The sequence below is a fragment of the Prionailurus viverrinus genome, chromosome A3 (assembly GCF_022837055.1).
Source record: "Prionailurus viverrinus isolate Anna chromosome A3, UM_Priviv_1.0, whole genome shotgun sequence".
Lineage (NCBI taxonomy): Eukaryota > Metazoa > Chordata > Mammalia > Carnivora > Felidae > Prionailurus > Prionailurus viverrinus.
In genome coordinates, this window is record NC_062563.1 from 113,792,343 (window position 1) to 113,806,787 (window position 14,445).

Here is a 14,445-nt window from a genome sequence, read left to right on the forward strand (position 1 = left end):
ACAGCTACTATGCCTTCTGGCATATTTTCATTCAAAAAGTAGGTTCAGATCACAAGACAAACTTCACCTCCCACCCAAGCAAGACAATAAGTTTGAGAATTTCTACAGCATTTGTCAGGCTTGCTTTGGCTAGCAGATTATTACTTATTTCCATTTATAATATGCTTATAATGTCTAGATTACTTCCAAGTTTTGCAATTCCCTCAGATTTCTGTGTTTTCCTTTTGTAGAAAAGTTCTTGTAAAATAGATGTTCATTAATGATTCCCAAACAGCATGGGACTTGGTGCCAATACCCTCTCAATGCTTTACTTTGCAGATTCTGGAAAGATTAAGGGAAAATAGAACGTATACTGGAACGTCTATATATTTAAAAAAAATGTACCTACCCATGCTTAGTGGAGAATACATTTTTAGATTCCTCACATTATAGTGAATATTTAGTTTCACTCTCCCCCACTTCCTCCCTATGTTGCTTTGGATCTATTGACTACGGCTAGTAACAGCTTACTCCTCCATGTCAGATTTGAGTAATACACAGGTACTCATCACTGTGGGCTTTCAGGATAGCTTCCTATGGATAATTTCCGGCACTTAGATAATGAGTCACTTGGGTAACTAGAGACTATACAAGTTGAGCTGGTATTCTTCCTTTGTTGTTGTTTATTGCTCTAAAAGGAGAAACCAGAAACCAAGGAAGGGTTATTTACTGGGTCAGTGCAGCTGCAAGGCCTGGTCTCTAAACACCTGATTTCATCATTGCGCTCATTCAAGTCTTCTGATAGTGCCTTTTTTGTCTACTACAAAGAAACCCTGTAGTTCTAAAAAGAGAAAGAGATTGTGGTACAGGAGAGACAGAGAACATTTCTACTTTTCAAGGGGACCTTTTATTCACCAGGTAAACTACCTCACTTTCTAAAGGAGAGCCCCAAGGCCAAATAGATAACATAGTTTGCCCAAGTTTAAACAGTGAGTACATGGAAGGAAGGGAAACACATCATCACAGTGAGCTTCCAGAGAATCCAGCCTCATACTGGGGTCCCTGGGACATAAAAAGTACCTGTGTCAGAAAGCTGATTTTGAACTAATGCATCTGTCTTAAAAAGTATAACTTTTCCAACATGAAGAAGCCTTTGGCCACTTAGACTTGGAGAAATGAGGCAGCTATCTGCCGTCTGTCATGGAATTTCTACTCAGCAATCTAATTTTAAGAGACTTTGGCTCTTTGTACAAATATGACTCCAAACCAATCATCTCCCTTTGTCAAAATATTTTTTGTATTCAGGGCCTAAGATGATAATGAGGTTTTAGTAAGAAGCTAAAATCCCTTGTTGGTGGGTACTGGGCATCTGAAGCAGTTCTGGGGCTTATGACAAAGAAGCAGGATGACATTTTGTTGACCCACAACCACAAGAGTTCAGACATCAGTGCACTGCAGTTCTCAGACAAAGGAAATTGATAATACATGTAATCTCTGCACCATCTCGAACGGGGTTGTGTGCCTATTTAATGTCTTTCTTCAAAAGGAATTAGAGGGCAATAATCTAACTTCACTCTACAAAATAATTCTGAAAAAGAGACTTAGTAGTATTATTTCTCTGTTGTAAATAAATAGGATTACAAAGAAATTAAGTAAATTTTCGATTAGCTGCTCAACCAATTCACCAATCAACAAGCATTTATTAAAGATTAACTTTTTTCTCTTTTATTTCTGAATGATGTGTAACTATTATCTTTTAATCCACTTAAAAGTGTGATTCAAACAGAAAAAAAAAAGATCTGACTCTTTTTTTTTAAGTTTATTTATTTTGAGAGAGAGAGCAAGAGAGAGAATGAGCAGGGGAGGGTCAGAGAAAGAGGGGAAAGAGAGAAGCCTAAGCAGGCTCTGTGCTGTCAGCACAGAGCCCAACATAGGGCTTGAACTCATGAATTGTGAAATCATGACCTGAGCAGAAATCAAGAGTAGGATCCTTAACTGACTGAGCTACACAGGTGCCCCAAAAGGATCTGATTCTTATCTCATCAGGATAAAAGTAAGTGTCTGTTTAGGCCTAGTATCCAAATAGTTCTTTACTGATTAAAAAAAATAATGACTGAACACAATACCTCTACCTTCCAGATATTATGCCAGGGCCTGGGTATCTGGTGAACAAAAGAGACCCGATCCCTGCCCAATGGTGTATACAGTTTAGTGAGAGAAACCAACAACAGACAAGTAGACAAACCAATATATAATTACAAGCTGTTATAAGAGCTAGGAATGAAAACTCACCCAGGATGCTAAGATAGAGAATGACAAGAGCAATTATTTTAGGTAAGTAGCAAGGACAGATCTCTTTGAAGAGTTGGAACTTGGAGATTAAGTTAGTAAGAGATGTGAAAGACCGAAAGGCCTGAAAAACCGTCAGAATTATAACTCCATTAACTGAGATAGAGAAGATTGGCAGGATGGCGGGAGAGGTACACTGGACGAAATCTAGAGTTTTGCTTAAGATGTGCGATGGTTGAGGGGCACCTGGGTGGCTCAGTTGGTTGAGCATCTGACTCTTGATTTGGGCTCAGATCATGATCCCAGGGTTGTGGGATGGATCTGAGCATGGAGCCTGCTTGGGATTCTCTCTCTCTCTCTCTCTCTCTCTCTCTGCCCCTCTCCCCCACTCACACTCTCTCTCTAAAATAAAAAAATAAATAAATTAAAACCAAAAAAGAATGTGTTAAGGTTGAGATGCCTGTGGAACTCCTGGGTGCAGGTCTCAAGATGTAGTTATTTAAACAAACATGGAAAGATCTGAGATGGAATTAATTTGGGGAATTGTCCCCATATGAACAGCATCTAAAGCTACATAAATGATTCAGATCACTTAGGAGGAAAGTATAAAGAGAAAGGACAAGAGCATTCCACCTTGAGCATTCCAACATCTAGAGGTCAGAAAAAGGAGGTAAAGCAGCAGAGTGTCATGAGGAGTTGTCAGAGAGACAGAAGGAAAATGTCAAGCAAGTTGCTCCATGAGGCCAAGAGAAGGACATGCTTATGGAAGCTGAAACCATTAACTGCGTTGAATGCTACTGAGAGAGGTCAAACAAGAGAGATGGGAAACTCTGCTTTTTAAATTTTTGCTACAAGGAGGTTAGTGGTCACCTTGACAAGAGCAGCTTTAGTGGAGCTGTGGGGAGAAGCCAGGTTGCTGTGAGCTGAAGAGTAAATGGCAGATCAAGAAACAAAGACAGCTTGTGCAGAATATTAATTTAATAACTCTGTCTAGAATCGAAGAGAGATTGGCAGTGGATGCGGGGATCAAGGGACATTTTTATAAGATGAGAGCTGCCGAAACATACCTGTATCCTGATGGGGATGATCTTGTAGAGAAGAAGACGTTAAGGAATCAGGAGGAGGAAGGACTAACCAAGGGTCTGAGCACCTGTTGGAACATGAATGAAGAAATGAAGAGAACATGGTTGTAAACATAGATAGAGTATATAATTACCAAGGGCAAGATGAAGGAGAAGAACATAAATCAGAGACATAATCATCAGGTTGCCAACAGGAGTTTATCTAATCCACCTGCTTCTGACACAGTCAGTTCTCCTTCTTGAGATTTTGAAGAGGAAAGAAGGAAGCAGAGAAATGAGCTCTCCGAGTCCCAGAGGGAGAAGTCCCAGGATGAACTGTCCTATGACTTAGGATCTAATGATCCCTTCCCCTACTCTCTTAAACAGCAGGTCCCCAATTCCTTTGAATATTTTTTTAGTAATTAAATATCTGCATTCTTGCCTGCCAACGTTTGATGCTCTTAGATACCAAAGAGTGCTTTTGACTTGTATGGTCAACCACTCAACTCAGCTTTCTGTGGATCTTATTCTGAAGGACTGTTCATTTTACATCCCTGTTTTTGCCATGGTGCCAATGCAGTAGCATTTCTTAAGGATATAGGTCACCACCACATACTCTTCAACAAGTCACAAGATGAAATGGCACATGTAAATCATATACAGTGTTTTCAAGGCATACTAGAGTTAGATCTATAACTGACATATGGATCGGGGTGTTTCAACCTCAATACTACAGATACTTCAGCTGGATAATTCTTTGTTGTAGGGTCCATCCCATGCACTGCAGGCTGGTTAGCAGCATCCTTGGCCTCTATTCACTAGGTGCCAGTAGTACCCCACCCCCAGCCCCAGTAGGGACAGCCCAAAATGTCTCCAGACATTGCCAAATGTCCCCAGAGGGCAAAATTGTCCCCAGTTGAAAACCACTGAAACAGGCTGTTGTCTGAACATCAAACTGGAAACTGAAAAAGTTAATCAAACATCTAAATTTCTTCCTAGTATCAGAATGTCTGCTTTTTGTGTAAGGAAATGCCTGGTTATGTAACTGAATTTTTCGGTCTTCAAATGAATCCTAGACATCTTCATCAACAATAAGCATTTGAACAAATGCATCTTCTAGACATCATCTCCACTTGATTTTTAATTCTGGAGCCAATTGGCAGGTTTTAAAATGTCAGAACTTGACTTAATTTAGAACATTTCAAAGCTTTCTAAGTCTAAGTTTGTCCATCATTCTACTAACTGACATATTTTGGCCCTTGTTTTATTCTTATGCTAATCATTTTCAGCTTTATTTTATTTTTGCTGTTTACCGTAAGCCACGTGAAGTCTTTCTGGAGAATGTCAGAGGACTTATGAACACAAGTACTTTGTTTTTTTCTCAATATGTGAATCAAGAGTTCTCTTTTGTGAGAATAGGTTACCTTCTTTCCTATTGCCCAAGCACTGGCTCCTCTTGAGTAATCTTGGGATGGGTCTAGATAGAATGCATCGCCTGTACTACAGTTTTAACTAATAAACCATCTACTCTGTTACACTGTTCTTCTGCAGAGTTGTTACAGGCAGGCAGGGATGCTCAGTGTGAAACTGTTGGAGGTGATCTGTTCTCATACCTGCCCAATCATTTACTGGCAGAGTGTGTATGCTTCTAGGGGTCAGTTTCTTCACATTCAAATTCAGTTAACATTTACTGGGAAGCATGTAGTTTTGCCAAGTCAATTCTTGCCATTGCCTCAAAGACTGTTTGGTGGTCGAGTGTGGCTGCCCCATATGGCCACAACTTTTGAGGATCAAGAAGTTCTCAAACAGCTCCTTGTTTTCATCAATAACCCAGTAAGAGTCGGCCATGAATTGTGTTAATCCTTCTTGAGTCCCAGCCTTTTGGCAAAATAAATGTATAAGATCAGTCACTCTTGTGTAAAATATAAATTTTCAATAAACAAATATTGGACTCCAGTTAATAATATGTATGACGAAGTACTTATAAATGAAGTGCACTGCTGTCTGCAACTTATTTTGAAAAAAAAAAGATGAAACAATGGATGGATAGAAGATAAATGAATAGATGTGAAAAAGAAAACATGATAAATCGTTAATGTTAAAATTGAATTGGTGGTATATGGACATACACTGTACAATTCTTCCAAGATTTTTTGTTTGTTTGAACATTTTCATCATACAGTATGAAAAACTTCTTTCCATTATTTTAAATTTACATCTTTCAAACCTTTAGTGTTCGGGGATTTGATGAATAAATCATGTTTATTAGCCTTTGTGATTTTACAACTATTATTGTGTGCTAACTAAAGAGGTCCCAGTCATCAGTCTGTCCAAGGGGCTCCTGTAGACCCTTGAACATTTTAGATGCTACTCTGGATGTTTTAATTTTTGATAATGACTTTTTAAGTTGGAACAATCAAAATTACTCCAAATGTTCCAGGTCTGAAAGCTTTGTTTGAGGGTAATAGGAAGATATTTTTGGATTTGTTTCCAAACATCTCTGGCTAATGAAAAACCAGGCTAAATTGCTTTTCAAGGAATCCCTACACTATATCAGTTATTGGCATATTCATATGCTGGTTATGCAAGTTAAAATGTCCAAATTTTCCTTAACTCCATTCTCACCTTCACCCCTGTATCTAATTGATCTCACAAACTATCAATTTACTTTTTAAGTATTCTGAAAATTCTTCCACCTTCTCCATCACTATTGGCTTGGTTCAAATCCATCTCTGGAGTCTTCTATTGGTTTGGTCTTTTTTCTATTCAACCTATTCCCCTCATTGCCTCTAGAGTTTTCTTTCTAGATTACAAATATATTCCTATCACTTCCTTACTTGACAAGCCAAAATAATAGTTATGAATTATTATTTTTTAAGTTTGTCTGTTTGTTTTGAGACAGGGCAAAAGCATAGGAGGAGAAGAGAGAGAGGGAGAGAGATAGAATCCCCAGCAGGCTCCACACTGTCAGTGCAGAGCCTGATGCAGGGCTTAATATCATGAACTGTGAGATCATGACCTGAGCCATAATCAAGAGTTGGAAGCTTAAGTAACTGAGCTACCCAGGCACCCAAATTGTTAATTATTTTAGATGTATTAATTACATTATGTATTTTTCAAAAGAAAACTTATATTTTAGAAATACATACTAAATACATACTAAAATATTTATGGGTGGAATGATTAAATGTTTGAGATTTGTGTCAAAACTAATATGGGAACAAGAGAACATGCATAGGGATAGAGATAAAACAAGATTGGTCATCAAAAATTGTTGAAGTCAGGTAATGAATACATGGGGGTTCATTATGTTACTCTGTCTACTTGTGTATATGTTGGAAATGTTTTATAATAAAAAGATTTTTAAAAAATTTTAAATCATCCTCAAAAATATCTAAATGCTGAAGGGCAAACACTACCTCAGCCATCAGAATACCCTTATCTTTGAGCCTTTTCTCCAGTTCCTCTTCCAACAGGTACCCTCTGATTCAGCTCTACCAAGCTACATGTTATTTGTGGAAAGACTTTTCAAATACAGTTTTTTCTTCTTGAACAATGACTACTTGTCCTTTTGAACCTAGTTCAAATGTCACCAAATCTAAGGAACATTCCTTAACTCACACAAATAGTCATCTTCTCTTCCCCAGCTTCCACAAAACTCTACACAAGCCTTTGTTATAGACCAAATATTTGTGTGTTATGATTATTGTGATTTTAAAAAATATATTGGTATGCTTAATATAGGTGGTAATATCCTACAGGGTAAAGTTTGTGCCATTATTCAGGTTAATGCAATAGGCAGCAGAAAGCATATGTTTAAAAATACTTGCCAAATTAATTGTAGGAAAATATATTTGGGGCTTTTTTTTTCTTTAACTTTTGTTACCTAAATGTAAACTCCAGCTTCCACATAAGAAGTCCCATAAACTAGACTGTACTTACTGAAGTTTTAATAGCTTTTGGTTGAGTAAAATCTCCATATCTGAGAATTAAAACTCAAAACAATTTTTTGAACGTATTAGCCTCTCTTACACAAGCTTGATGTGAGAGAAAATTCCAAAGAGTTGCAGAATTCTATATTTCTCAGTCATCGTGATAGCTGAAAAGATAAAACCTCAATTCTTACACAGTAAAACCACCACCACTGGCTTAAGTCGACCACAGTTCCTGCAGCTTCCAAGAGAGGGTGAAGGAAGCATTTCTTCTAAAACATGGAGAATTAAAATAGCATGAGATATGTTCCACTGGTCCTGCTTCAAGGTCTGCTTGCCCTTTTATCTATTTGTAATCATGGCCCCAAGAAACAATTTACTAAGCGAGTATGATTGCTTCTTTTGATGCCAACATTATGTCACTTCTCATAAAAACCAAATATAATATAAAGCAAATGGTCACTGCTTGTTAATCAGCCAGGTCCTCCAGTCATGATCTTCTTTATACTTGTCATCATCTGAGATCATGTAATGATTTTTGAGTGTAGCCAGAGGCTAGGCTCTGCAAGAGAACCCTGCCTACGGTGCAGAATGCCACAGCTGAGAGAACACCTCAACAATGCAAGCAGGATGAGTGTTTTCTGGGTGCAGGCTACAAGGAGACTGCGGGATGCAATCATAAATCCACAGATTCCTAGGAAGCCTCTTTGTGCTATGGCACTCCTCTAATGGAAATGGCTAGGTATTGGGCATGATGTAATGTTGGTTACATGGCAAGGCCAGCAGAATCCAGACTCCAGCAGAATCCAGAATCCAGAATCCAGAATGACTGCCCTTTCCATAGTGAGCACCAGATTTTAACATAAACATAGTGAGAGACAAGTGTGGTTGAGTAGAAAAGGCACACACTTTGTTTACAGGCAGACTAGGACCAGAACCCTGGCTTCACTACTCCCTGGCTTGTGACCATGTGCAAGATACTCAACCTCTCTGAAATTTAGTTTTCTCTTCTGTAAGAATGTCAATGATTATGTCTACCTCTGGACGTTGTGAAAATAAACATCAGTTTCTTTCCTCTCCCAGCAGCAGATTCTGTTTAAATGCCAACTACAGGGGCACCTGGGTGGTTCAGTCAGTAGAGTGTCCGACTCCTGATTTTGGCTCAGGTCATGATCTCACAGTTTGTGGGTTTGAGCCCCATGTTGGGCTCTGCTGACGGTATGGAGCTTGCTTTGGATTCTCTCTCCCTCTCTCTCTCTCTCTGCCCCTCCCCCACTCATTCTCTCTCTCTCTCTCTCTCAAAATAAATAAATAAACTTAAAAAAAATGCCAACTACAGAAGGAAAAGAGAGACAAATTCATCTTAGAATCTGAATGAGTAGGGAGAGAGAGATAACATAGAAACCTAGAGCACCACCATTCAGTTGAGCACTGTCCTTGCCATAAACAGTGATCTGCAAAACATCCTGTCAACTCATATGATTTTGAATGGCAAGCATTCCATATATACACGAAATACTTTCTACGTTTAGAAAGCAGAACTGAAAGTAAGGCAGAATCCAAAGTTCAGTCAAATTGAAACCAGGGTATGATTTTTCCAGATTTTTCCAGAAATTATACTCAGTTCTTCCATTTTAAAAAAGTTTTAAATTCTTGAGTACTTTTTGAGCTCCAGAATTCTATGTTAACTTGATATTTGAGAACATGCCTCCTTGATAGTCATAGGCAAGTTGACAGGGTGTGGCTAGATGAGGCTGTTTTTCCTTCCAAGCTCCTCGATTCTGGGTCCAAAGAGTTCTATCAAACCAGTGTGTCAGTTCCTGAATAGGAACCTCTAGCTGGTACCTTCCTAAAGTGAGCTTATATAAAAGTCTCCAAGGAAAATTGATTCTGCTCATTTTGAATTGTTAAATGAAATGAAAAATAATTATTTTCTCAAAACAAAACAGAGGCATGACTGAACAGACTTTTTTTTCATCTTTCTTTCTTTCTTTCTTTCTCTTTCTCTTTCTCCCACACCCCATTCTCTCTCTCTCTCTCTGTCTCTCTCTCTCTCTCTCTCTCTCTTTCTTAATTTGGAGTCTGATTCCATGGCAAATTGATGGCCTCTTTGCCTGAGTTCTTCTCCAGCCCCTTGCCTTCCTAGTTCATCAGTTGCTAAGGTCTCAATCACAGTACAAATATTTCAGAAGGGAAAAAGAAAAGCAATTAAAATCATGTAAACACATTCAAATGTAGTTACTTGTCTGTGATTTTTTTAAGACACTGTTTAAAAAATGTTTATTTATTTATTTATTTTTAAGAGAGAGGGAGAGAGAGCATGAGTGGGAGAAAGACAGAGAGAGAGAGGGAGACAGAGAATCCCAAGCAGGCTCCACACTGTCAGCACAGAGCCCAACATGGGGCTTGAACTCACAAATCAACCATGAGATCATGACCTGAGCTGAAACCAAGAGCCGGATGCTTAACCCCGGATGCTTAGCCAAATGAGCCCCCACCCCCCCCAGGTACCTCCCTTGTCTGTGATTTTTGAAACAATGAAGCAGCAGCAAAGTGACTAAAGTGAAGTTCTGGAACTAATGACAAACTTTTTTCCACATTATTTTCCCCATCACTAGTTTTCTGTCAAAGACTGTACCTGGAACACATTCACTTACAACACTTACAATGCAAAAGCAAATCTATGGCATAATGATCTAGGCAAGGCTTTTGGAATATTTTGTGGGGTGGGGACAGATCCTCCTAAAGCAGCACAAAGTTACGAGTAAAGACAGAGCAGCAGTTTGAATAGACGAGTCTTCAAGAAATAAAATGACTGGTTTGATCACATAGAAACTTCCAAGATGTTAGGGTATGTGCAGGCACGCAAATCATTCATATATTGAGTTGAACTCTCGACTTACAATAGGGGCTACTTCCTATTCTACAGGCTGGAATCCAGGAAGCTAAGCCTTTAATGTACCATCTTATTTTCTTTCTTTCTTTCTTTCTTTTTTTCTTTCTTTCTTTCTTTCTTTCTTTCTTTCTTTCTAATTTTTTCCCCCTTTGTCTTCTTGAAAGGTGCAGAAAGTTCTGATTACTACAGTAGTTGCTAAGGAAAAATGCTCTTTGTGTCAACTCATGAATTAAATGTTGTTCAGGATTTTTTAAATTAAAAGAAAGCTACCTTTCACATTCATACTAAAAAAAAAGCTACTTTAAAGAAACAACAACACTGTAATAGCTGTTATGGTCAAAGAGCTGTCCCTTGTCCCCCCACACGCCCACCTCAAAGTTATAGCCATTAAAATGTGCAGCTGCATCATAAAATCATCAGGCACTTGTGCTGTCATTTTTATGACCTTGCCAACATACAGATAGCACTGTTATACAATGAACTGGGTTAACATACCAGAAAACTGACTAGTAGTGAAGAGTCTCAATTATTCTAGAGAGCTAGGACTCTCTCAGTAGTGGGCAGATAACTTTGCAGAGGGAAATGGTCACAGGAGACACTGTTGCTAGTAGTCAGAGTATACTATTTCCCATGCAAATAAGGGTACTGTACCCAGGCAGAACTTCTAATAATGCTTTTGTTCCATTATTTTGTTCCAATAATGATTTTTGTGGGATAATGGAGCACATGCTGGACAGCAGACTGCATTTTTTATATCTAAAACAAACAAAAAACTCAGATACCTTATAAAAGTTGAATATTACATCATACCGTAGTTAGTATGACTCCAACTTACGTTGGATCTGCAGGGAGGAAAATGACCAAGTTTGTTTAGAAATACCACCCCAAGCAAATACTACCATGTCTATAACTAAGGCTGACCTTGTTTCTGAGGCCAAATATCCGTAGGCTTTGGAGATACCATCACTGACATGCATGGGATGGTACATCACAAATCAGTCTCCCATTTAACTTTTTCCCATCAGAAGATAATACAAATTGCAACACTTTTGATCACAGAGGACTATTCTACAGGTATTATTCAGAGTCAGAAGACAGAGGACTTAGGTGAGCGCTCCCAGTTACTGGTCCCATGACCACGGACAAGTTCACTCACCTTCCCTCATTCTCAGTTTCCTCACTGTAAACAGTGGTGATGGTGATGATGTCCTCCCTCATTCCATAGAATTGTGGCAAAGTTCAAGGAAGCGCCTTACACCAGAAAATTCCTACATAAATGCAGGAATCTGTCTTCTCGATACTACAAAAGGGCTCAAGACCCAACACAGTGAACCTACGCCACGGACTCCAGAGAGACTGCTGTGATCATCTGAAACTGCAACAACACCCCACAAAACCCAGATTTTCAAATCCCTAAAACAAAGGGAATGTGACATACAAACAGCTGAACAACTCTACGGCTTGTAAATGAGCGATCACTGCAAAGGGAAAATGAGACCCAAGGGAGTTAACTCTTCCGGAACAGGTTCTTTGGAATACACAGTCTGGGAAAGACAAAGAAACAAAGGCAGCCAACATGGCATCACAAATTTTGTTTCCTCATCCTAAAAGGTCCCAAGAAGATAACCAAACATTTTATTTTGCTTTAAACCAGCTCTGGAGTATACCTTACAGACTCTGCAGTGATTCTGAGTCTGTCTCATGTGTCTCTTGTATAAATAACCCACTGGACTATGCCAACTGCCATGAAAATAAGCCATTCCCACCAAGGACTGGAGGTAATTTCCAGTGGTTCTGTTTTAGCAGATTATATTGCTGATTTCTCTGGAGTTGGGCTTAGTTTTAGAAGCATCAGTAGGTGAGAAGTTGATTAAAAATTCCCCCTTCTTGCTATATGGAACTTGATCTTCAGAATGTGTAATCTTGTCATATAACAGCTTTGAAAAAACATTGACCACTTTCTCAAAGGCATCCATGACTGGTCTACATACTTAATTCTCCTCCTGATTAAGCAAAGGACCCTTCTGCTACATGTGCATTACTCAGTGCTCTGTCTTATCGCCAGCCCTAATTTTGACATTGAACCACATGGAGGAATATGGAGAGCCAAATGAAATTTTGAGATTTTTTTAAGATTTCTTTAAAGCTTGGTCTCTGGCTGATGAGCCAGAGAAGCTGCAGGTTCATGGCCTGCAAGTATGGCGACCATACGCAGGTTGGGGAAGTGTGCAGAGAAAAGCACACCTCTCCTCCCTCACCTCGGTGCCCCAGCCTACCGTCTCCCCTCACAGCTCAGAACAAATGGAGCAAACAAAAGGAGTACATTGCTTCTGTTCATGAACAACCACCCCCTACTTGGGCAACCAACGTTCCAGGTTGAACAACAATGTACAGGTCTGCCTCATAGTTTTATCACCACCAAGCCAGCTATTTGGTGTGGGGTACAGGTGGAGTGGCTGTCCTCCAAAGGAAAGGAGTGACAGGAAAAGCCGAGAGAAAAGGCCAGAAAGGGCAACAAGAGTGGTGTATTCCAGGGTAATCATAAAGCTCAAACTTGCTGTTCTGACCAATGCAGGAGCCATCACTGAACTACTCTCAGCGAGAAAAACAGGCTGCAGGTCAGTGACCCTGCACAGCCTGGGCTTGGACTGTCACAAGGGGAAACCTCGCCCTTCCTGCCAGGGACCGTTCGAAAGAGCCTTAACACACGTTGTGTGTCTAATTGTATTGCACTGAAACATTCTCATTTGCATCCCGTTAAGCATGTCATTAAGCATTAAGCTTTTAAGTTTAAATGTGTGGAATTAGTATATGTGTTCCACGTTAAGTCTTTTAATGTGTGCAGTTTCCGGTATCCGTTCCAGGAGCCAATTGGGTCTGTGCTACATATTGCCCAGCTAAGGGGGTCCCCAAGCTTCAGTTTCTTTGCCTATAAAACTGGAATAATAATATATAGCACATAGACTTACTCTGAAGATTATAAGAAAATAAATACATTTGCTTAGCACATCATTTGGCAAAGTGCTCAATAAATTCAAGTTATAATTATCAGTGTTAATGTTATAATAATAATATAATAATCCTGGCAGAAGCCTCTAGCCCTCTTTCCTGGCTCTGCAACTACCACTTTGACCCAGACACATTGGTTAGAATTTTCTCAACTCTGAAATGCACTCAATTGCACACTCTAAAATTCCTATCCAGATCTGAAAGTCTTTGACCCTATGGACATACTACCTACATGTAAAATAATTATTTATTATTCTGTTGATATTTTGAAAGTCAAGATATCATTGGATTTTTCAAAATAGTCTGTGGGCCTTCAAAATATCAGCACTTGAATAATTCCGAAGGCTGTTCTAGAGATAGCCAGTGAGACCCTCCATTTTACTGAAGGGGTCTCTATTATTCTGGAGAAATCAATTTCACCTCATAGTTCTTTTCCAATAGACTCGCAGTAAAAGTGAAACTATAGCAGCAGCAAACTCCCTAAAAAAGTGGCCCAGTGGGTAGCTAGGGCCCTGTAGTCAAATAGGGAAGTCACTGGGCCATGTGGCCACAGGCTAAATCAAGGACTTCACACAAATGTCATTAAAAGAAATGGCGGAGTTAGAAATAACTTTTTGTCTCATTGAACACTCTGAGTCTTGTCGAATCTTTTCCATTTTATGGGAAAGAAGGGGAGAAACTTCCCAGCGCCAGACTAGCCACTTTCTCGGAGGGTCATCCGAAAGTGCTTCCACCCCAGATCTTTGGCCAGTGTGCTACTCCAGACCAAGTGTGTTGAGGAAAACTGCAGTGGGACCAGCGTGCCCCAGGTCATTTCCAGTCTGCCCTCCACATACCAGGGCAGGGAGGTGGGGTGGGGAGAGCTGTGTTCCATCCAGGCAGGGGGCGGAAATTGCAAGAAAACCGGACAGCCTGAGCATAGCTGACAATCCATCCGTCACCTGGAGAAGCAAACACACTTCAGGGTGCCCTGTGCTCGTCACAAGCAAAATAACTGTTTGGTAAGAATTCAAATCAAAACAACCTACTCCCCCTCCCCCCACCTTCCTTAATGTCCAGGCAATCCAGAAAAAGGAACTGATTTGGTTATCTCGCTCAATGCTCTGATTCAGAGACCTGTCACTTCCAGAGGTTTACCTCATCCATTACGGGTGCTGTCCTCTCCCTTTCCCCTTTTCCTTTCTGAAACATTCTGGCTGGTGACTACCCCAGAAGGACAAAAGTCTCCAAACAACACATCCATTCCAGCATAATGCCTGCTCTGTGCTCTCCTAAGAGC

General features: G+C 39.8%; 1 protein-coding gene across 7 annotated transcripts in view; it reads right to left on the bottom strand.

Moving 5' to 3' along the window:
• The window catches only part of RASGRP3 (RAS guanyl releasing protein 3), a 104,539-nt gene that overhangs the window by 57,934 nt on the left and 32,160 nt on the right, over positions 1-14,445 (bottom strand). For 5 of the 7 annotated variants that reach the window (XM_047852939.1, XM_047852940.1, XM_047852944.1 and 2 more), the window contains one exon: positions 3,336-3,418. The exons of the other annotated variants lie outside the window; for them this stretch is intronic. The gene's annotated coding sequence lies outside the window, so the exon portion shown is untranslated. The remainder of the gene's footprint in view (positions 1-3,335; positions 3,419-14,445) is intronic. 7 annotated transcript variants of the gene reach the window in all.